Source organism: Panthera onca, chromosome D3, assembly GCF_046562875.1.
Source record: "Panthera onca isolate mPanOnc1 chromosome D3, mPanOnc1 haplotype 2, whole genome shotgun sequence".
NCBI lineage: Eukaryota > Metazoa > Chordata > Mammalia > Carnivora > Felidae > Panthera > Panthera onca.
The window spans coordinates 18,635,795-18,643,566 of NC_138350.1; the positions used below are offsets into that span (position 1 = coordinate 18,635,795).

The following is a 7,772-nucleotide window of genomic DNA, read 5'->3' on the forward strand; positions in this document are numbered from 1 at the left end:
CAAGAAGCAAAGTATGCAGACGTTGTGGTGGATAGTTTCTCTTGTTTCCGCTGATTGTATCTCCTGCTGAGGAATATTCTCAGACAATTTTGGCTGAGAGTTAAACTACCCCTCAAAAAACATGAGGAAGCCAATCTTTCTGTGGACTCCTTTCCCAAGAGGCCAAAAGAGTGATTTCCCCCCCTAAAGATGGTTGAGCTCAGAACACAAAAAGTTAACTCTAAAAGACCAGAAAGCATGATTTCTGATTGAGTAAGAGACGTTTTATTGAGCAACGATTGGGTGCTGGGAGAAGGGCTGGAATGGTCTTGGTACAAGGGGAATCCTTCCTGGAGGCTCAATGGCTGCACATCCCCTTGGGTGGGTGTGGGTCTCAGGCACCTAAGAGCACTCTGCAGGGACCACTCTCTTCTCCACGGTGCTCCCCTCATGCGTGACCTGGCAGGTGTAGCTGCTTCTGGATTTCCACTGGTCAGGTGACAGACTCAGGTAGCTGCTGGCCGCATACTTGTTGTTGCTCTGTTTGGAGGGCTTGGTGGTCTCCACACCCTGGGTGACAGGGTTGCCGTCTGCCTTCCAGGCCACTGTCAAGCCACTGGGGTAGAAGTCACTGATGAGGCACACCAGGGTGGCCTTGTTGGCGCTGAGCTCCTCATTGGAGGGTGGGAAGAGTGTGACCGAGGGGGCCGACTTGGGCTGACCTGTGGGGCAGGGGAGAGGCAGTAAGTCAGAGATCAGGTGTCCATGGCTGAAGCTCCTACCTCAGTCCTGATGTGGGGAACAGCTCTGTCATGTCCATGGCTTGGGTCTCAAGGGCTCCAGCTGGCTGAGTTCAGGTCAGCCATGGGTAGGGTCACTCACCTTCTGTTGGAATGAATCTGACTGCCACCTTCAGTAGTGTGTGGGTCCCTCCATGGCCTCAGACTCTCTCCCGGTCACATGTCCTCCTAATCCACACAGTCCTCCCCTGGGACTTGGTGGCACTGGCTCTGAGACCTGCTTTCCCTTGTGATTCTGTCTGCCCTTGGATGTTGGTATCACTGCCATGATGCCAAGTCACTTACCCAGTTACTGTATAGCTGGTCTGTCCTGGTTGCAGGGCTGTGTTCCCATTTGAAAAGTAGGTTTCCTGCCCCCAGAGCCCCTCACACCATCATTGCAGCCTTGCCCACCTCCCAACAGGGACCCCCCGCTGGCGATTCTGAGTGGGTAAGAAGTAGGAGTTCTTAAAGCTGGATTCCAGGGAGTCTTGTAGACGGAGAGTTTTCAGGTGAGGTGAGTTTTCAGTTTTGAGGTCAGGCCATGTCTGTTCTGAAGGGTCTCCCTATTCTGTGAGGTTTTCTGGTGGGTCTGTCTAAACACTTACTGTTTCTGGAAGCCTGGCAGTCACTGCCCCTGTCACCTCTCCCTATCAGGGGACTCTGACCCCATGTATCTGCTCACAGAGCTCTCTTGCTGTGGCATGCTGTGAAGGGATGTACCCCTGCTGGCTGAGTGTCCTGACGGGACACTTTCCTGAGACTTGTCCTGATCTTGGTGTCCTTACTGTTCCTCTAGAGGTGGAAGGTCCCTGAACCCTGGGGCCATTCTCTTCTGATGACCTCCCTCCCCCAGACCCCCTTGTCCCATTTCCACCTCCATGTCTCCAAGTCCCCAGACCAATGCTCTGCTCGCTGTGCTTCAGGCAGCCCTCCAGCTGGGACGAGCTGAAGACAGAATGCTATGCCTGAGCCGTCCCCAGAATCCTTCCCACACCCCACAGCCCTGCTTGCAGCCTGAGTGCCCCGCTTCCTTGCCTTCACCCCTCTCTTCTCCTCAGACTCTTAGAACCCAGCTTTAATGATGAGCTATGTCTATTTTGAAGGGTCTCCCTGTTCTGTGAAGTTTACTGGGGGTCTGTCTGTCTTCAGATTGCTGAGTGCCTGGCAAGCCCTGTCCCTGTCACCTGTCCGTATCTCGAGATCCTGACCCCACATATCTATCTGCTCAGGAGGCTTTCCTGTGGTGGTGAAGGCATTTACTTTGTTGCCTGAGACCTTTCCTGTGCTGAGGTCCTGACTGTTCCTGTGGAGGTGGAATGTCCCAGGGCCCAGGGCCCACCTCTGCTCTGATGTCCAGCCTTCTTCCTTGACCCCTTGTCCCACTTCCTCCTTCATGCCTCCAAGTTCCCAGACCAAGGCTCTCCTCACTGTGCTTCAGGGAGTCCTCTGCCTGGGACCCCCTGAGGAGGAACCCGGTGCCTGAGCCATCCCCAGAATCCTTCCCACACTCCACGTTCCCTCTGGCAGCATGAACCCCCAGTCACTTGCCCTTCACCCTCAATTCTCATCAGACTCTTGGAGCCCAGAGACCCTGAGTGGAGAGCTGACCATCCTGAGTCCAGAGGATTAGGTTCCCATAGGGAGAGAGCTGGAACCATGGTGAGGGCTGAGTTCAGGTCTCCTGAGATCAGGAAGGGTTCATGGGAATGGTCCCCTGTAGCCCTGACCACCATCTGACAAGATGGGACCGGTTAGAGGTGATGAGGGGCAGACAAAAGAGGCAAAACTTACAGACGCCACAGACCGTTGGCCTGATCCCAGGTCACAAAAGAAAGCAGAGAAAAATAGCCCCAAATTGCATACTGGATCCAAAAGAGGATGGAAAGTGGGAGACTTACCGAGGACGGTCAGATGGGTCCCTCCGCCGAACAGAATACACTGTGACACAGCCTGGAACACAAACCCTCTGTCAGCCCCTCCACCCCTGACCCAGGCCCACCTGCAGCTGCACGGGAGGCCCAAAGCCCAGCCTCCTTGTCACGGGTGCTGGCTGGGCAGATGGGTGGGTGACAGGGGTGACCCCTGGGGACCTGGAATTTCAGTTCCATGGAGGGTTCAGATTCCATCCATCCTCAGTCATGGGGAGGGGTTGAGACACCTCCTCTAGATATTGCATTGGAATTCCCAAGTAACGCCATCCTTAGGAAGGGGCTGTGTTCTCTCCTCAGTCTGTATCAAGATGTCATTGTGAAAGGGGTGAGCAGGGCTGTTTTAGCACAGAGGTGATGGAACTGTGAGCCCTTTGCAGACTTGGGACTCATGCGGAGGGTCCTAGATATGCCATCACATCCTCAGCACAGGAAACCATGGAGGATTGGGGTCAGGATAGGGAAGTGTTGAGAGGAGAATCATGTTTCCCCAGCACTTAGATCCCTCTCTAGGGTTCTGATCTCCTGAATCGCTGCCTTTGTCTGGTTCTTCTAGCGTCATCACTGTTTACTCCCTGTCCTGAGCCCCATGAGGGCAGCTATCATGGTGTAGGGGTGTGTGGGCTGAATATAAGCTGGTTAGACCTGGTGGGCGCCTGGTGGTTTGGGAGGCTATCACTACGTCCTACAATTTCGCCCTCAGCCAGAGTGTTGGAATCTGTGCCTGACCCTTGAAGTGAGTGAGAATCACACATGCTCCATGTACAGGAGCATCACTGGCACAGGGTCACCTCACCAAGCAGGACGCACATACCATACCTCTGCACTGGACCTTCACATTGTGAGGAGGGTCCCTGACACCCAGGGCCTTCACCTGCATCCTGGCCTAGGGACATCACTTGCAGAGCTCACACAGGGGTCACACAGGCCTGGCATCCTTCTTTCTGTGACACATTGGCACATTGGCATGCTGAGCCAGAACTATGACTGTCTTCCTTGACTTACTCTTGATTAGTGTGTAAACACCCTCCCAGCAGCTCATGAAGTTGCTTGTCTCTCTCCAGCCTTGAGTAGAATCCCTGGGACCTTCTATTGCTACTGGCTGGCTCTGGTAGGGATGACAGAGATGGAGTTGTCTTTGTTCATTTCATATCCTGGCTCCCTGTGCAACAACTTTTGCCTCAGCTCCTCCTGATCTTTCCATAGACATGCCCACCATGGCAGTGTTATAAATGGACCAATGGCTCTGTGATCATCATGTGTGTGCATGTATGTTTCTGTTCATTGATACCTGTGTGTATACTTGTGTGTGTTATGATCAGATCCCACACTGAGCTCCTAAGTCGATAGATGAGTCAGTTGAGAAACCTGTCAGCAGCCTATTTCCAGAATCTGATCCTTGATTTATAACAGAGGCCCCAGGTGGGTTATTGAAACACAAGTCGTGGGCTCTTGGCTTGGCCTGGACTTGAAGGGGTCCCAGAGGGTATAGCTGGAGTCTGTGTCCCAGAGACCTTGGATGCAAGTATGAACTAAGAGACACTGGGAGGGGGAGGTGCCAGCAATGGGAGTGTGGGTGTGAGTGACCTGCGTCCAGGCAGATAGTCCTGTAGTAAGTGTGACAGGGAGTCAGTCGAGGGGGAACATGTGATTGTCCCCGGGGAGGTAGGAACAGGGGTTCTCATAAAGAAGGGAGGTGGCTCTAGGCTGGTATGATGGGGAATGTCCACATGGGGTAGGAAATGAAGGAAAATGTGGCACTGAGTGGGGGCCTATAGGAAGAGGAGAGTGGGAATGTTCAGAGGAGGGCTTCTTGTAGACTGTGAGGTGCAAGGTCCAGGGAGAAATTCAGGAATTATCTAAGAAATTGTGGGGACCTGATATTGGGCAGGGCAGCTAGGACTGGAAGTAGACATGGTTCGCACAAGAATGAAAGCTAGAGACATTGTGGAGGATGGTCTCTTTAATATCTGCTGTTTTGATGTGCTGTTCAGAATTCTCTGGCAATTCTGGCTGAGAGCAAAACAACGCCCTATGAAACATGAGGACGCCTTCTGTGGGCTTCTTTCCCAAGGCCAAAAGAATCATGTCCCCCCCTCCCCCACCTTAAGATGGTTGAATTCCGGACCAAAATGTTAAACCCTAATTACCAGACAGTCTGAATTCTGATTGAATAAAAGACATTTTATTGAGCATTGACTGGGTGCTGGGAGAAGGGCTGGGATGATTCTGGTGCAAGGGGAATCCTTCCTGGAGGTCCTGTGGCTCTAAGCCCTTTGAGTGGGTAGGGGGTACCATGACCTAAGAGCACTCTGTGGGGACCACTGTTTTCTCCACGGTGCTCCCCTTGTGTGTGACCTGGCAGGTGTAGCTGCTACGAGATTTCCACTGGTCTGGTGACAGGTTCACGTAGCTACTGGCCGCGTACTTGTTGTTGCTCTGTTTGGAGGGCTTGGTGGTCTCCACGCCCTGGGTGATGGGGGTGCCATCTGCCTTCCAGGCACCATCAAGCCGCTGGGGTAGAAGTCACTGGTGAGGCATACCAGGGTGGCCTTGTTGGTGCTGAGCTCCTCAGAGGAGGGTGGGAAGAGGGTAACTGAGGGCTAGGACTTGGGCTGACCTGTGGGGTGGGTGAGGGGCAGGAGTTCAGAAGTTAAGCATCAACTGTGGGCTCTCTTACCCTCGGTCCTCTTTGAGGTGCAAGTTCCTAAGCATCCATTCAGGTCCCCAGTTCCCACTGTGTGTCTGCATATCCATGTTGAGGCAGTTGCGGGGGGGGGGGGGTAGGTTAAGGTGTTTCTCAATCATCTCCCATCTGTTCTGGGAGCTTTTGAGGGGCATTCCTGTCACCACCCCTCCCGACATTCTCCTGGAACCTTTCCTTCCACACAGACAATGAACTCTCACTGTCCTGCTCCTGCCTCCTCTGACATTTTGACAGTGTCTGTCTCGGCTCTACATTTGTCTGTCTGTGGCTAGGGTTATGATGTGAGCTCTCTCACCTCCCATTGACTCGTCCCATGGACCATTCTATCCTGACACTGTTGTGCTGGGAATGTCAGGGTCTTGGGCTAAAGGGTCTGTTTTTACCCAGATGTGTCTCTCCTGGGCCGTCCGTGATGGGGTAGGATCCTTGCTGATCATACAGATTCTGTCTGACTGGCCTTGTGTCTCTCTCATTCCATTGTCTTTCTGCAGCCTCGTCCCCCATGTCCTGCAAATTTGTTTAGCATTAAAACCTTCAATCCAAAGATTCTGCCTCTCTTTGGGGCAGGAAGTATGTCCTGCAGACACTTCAGTGTTCACCTTGTTCTCACATCCGGTCATTCTGTGACCCTTTCTTTGGCACCTTCTCTTTCTTCCATCGTCCTCCTCCTTGCTGGTTTCCCTGAGTCCCCTAGCCAGCTCAGGGCTCTGAGCTTCCCCAAGAGGCCTGGGGGAACAGCTCCATCCCTGCACCATTGCTGGCCCTGGATCCTGAATGCCAGAGCTCTGGGCCCTGCCCTGAACCTCTGACCTGTGTGTCCTCAGACATGGCCCTGAGGGTGCTGTGTCCCTGTAAATTCTCCACATGGTTACCCCCACAATGTTCCCTGTTCTCTCTTCCCTTTTAGATGGGGACCTTAGTGACTCCCTGAGACAAAGGTGGACTGACATGAGGCCAGACAGGAGAGGAAGGAACAGAGCACATTTAGGACCCAGTATGACCTTGGCAGACAGAGAGTGGAGTCTGTAGGTCATCCCACTTATACTCCTGCCTCTGGGGATAGAGGTAAAGTTCTGATGGTACATGGGAGGAAGAGGAAGGCCCCAGGCTCTGGGGTCCTGGGTGAGAGCATGAAAATAGGCTTAGGGAGGACACAGAAATGAACAGAAAAAGGAGAAACTTGTTCAGACCTCTGGGAGAGCAGGGAAGGAAGGAGAAGATGAGACTCACCTAGTACAGTCAGCTGGGTTCCATCGCCAAACACCCAACACTGTGATATAGTCTCATACAAAATCCCTGGCACAGGTCAGCCCTGCCCCACCCCTTACCCCCAACCTGCAGCTGTGTTGGAGGAAGTGAGGGCACTGCTCCAGGCTGGTGGTGTCTGCAAAGCAGGGGGGGGCACACATCCCCCATTCCTAGCAGATAACAAGACCAATGTCCCCACATGAAAGGCAACAGGATCCTTGCAAGCAATTCTTCCAAAGGAAGTTGGTAACTGATCTGCTGTTTCTACTTACTATCTCCTATGGATTGGGGTGAGTTTGTGGAGGTCTTTTGTGTCATTGTGAGTCAGGTTCCATGGAAATAAACCGGACATCCCTTCTCTGTAAGTTCAAACAATCCTAATTCCTTGGTGAGACCATGAGTTGAAGGCAGTGCATGTCCCCTCACTCACAAACCTCCCTTTCCAGGGAGAAGCAGGTTGGCCTATGGTATAGGCCATTGGAAACTTCCTGTATCCCCTACTGTCACATATGGGGGCTCAGCCTTATCTTCCCAGGAATGTCCTAGTTTGGGACAGTCCTACGTGAAGTCTGTCCTGGTCCTGTGGGACATGCCAGCCTGTGTCAATGTGACCTTTGGAGTACCCCAGAGATACCCCAATCTGGTCTCATGTTGGGGAGGGTCTGGTGTGTGACTGCTGCTTTCCTTCTTTCAAAGGTCTTAAATGCCACCTGACACTAAATGGAACTGGCATCAGTGACTGATTTCAGGCCTGGGGTGGGTAGGCACAGAAGAGATGAGAAAAGATGATATGTGGTCCATTAGAAAGCAGGAGCTGTAGAGCTCACCTGGGGTCATGTGAGTGTACCAGAAGCTACCTGAAGAGATCCCACCGGGCCAATGTCCATATGTGTAGCCACATTGCCATCATGCCTAGGGGCCTACCCTGGTGCCACCCCCTAAGCCCATCAGGTCAAGCCCAGAGCGCACCAGGTCAGCAGACAATAATGCTTCAGCAGGGGAAAATGGAGGGAGAAGGTCATCATTCTGTAAAGTGGGGAACAGGAGGGGAAAGTTTATATTTCTTTGTTATAATATATGAAGGTCGCTGTGGGGAGAATAAAGAGCAGATGAAGGCACTCTCCTCAT

General features: G+C 52.8%; 1 pseudogene across 1 annotated transcript; it reads right to left on the reverse strand.

Moving 5' to 3' along the window:
• Positions 1-241: 241 nt before the first annotated feature.
• LOC132665511 (immunoglobulin lambda constant 6 pseudogene) lies at positions 242-3,569 on the reverse strand (annotated as a pseudogene). The gene is made up of 3 exons (XR_014135910.1): positions 3,509-3,569; positions 2,660-2,794; positions 242-701 (listed from the first exon to the last, which is right to left on the reverse strand). The product of XR_014135910.1 is annotated as an immunoglobulin lambda constant 6 pseudogene (transcript).
• Between the last annotated feature and the right edge of the window lie 4,203 nt (positions 3,570-7,772).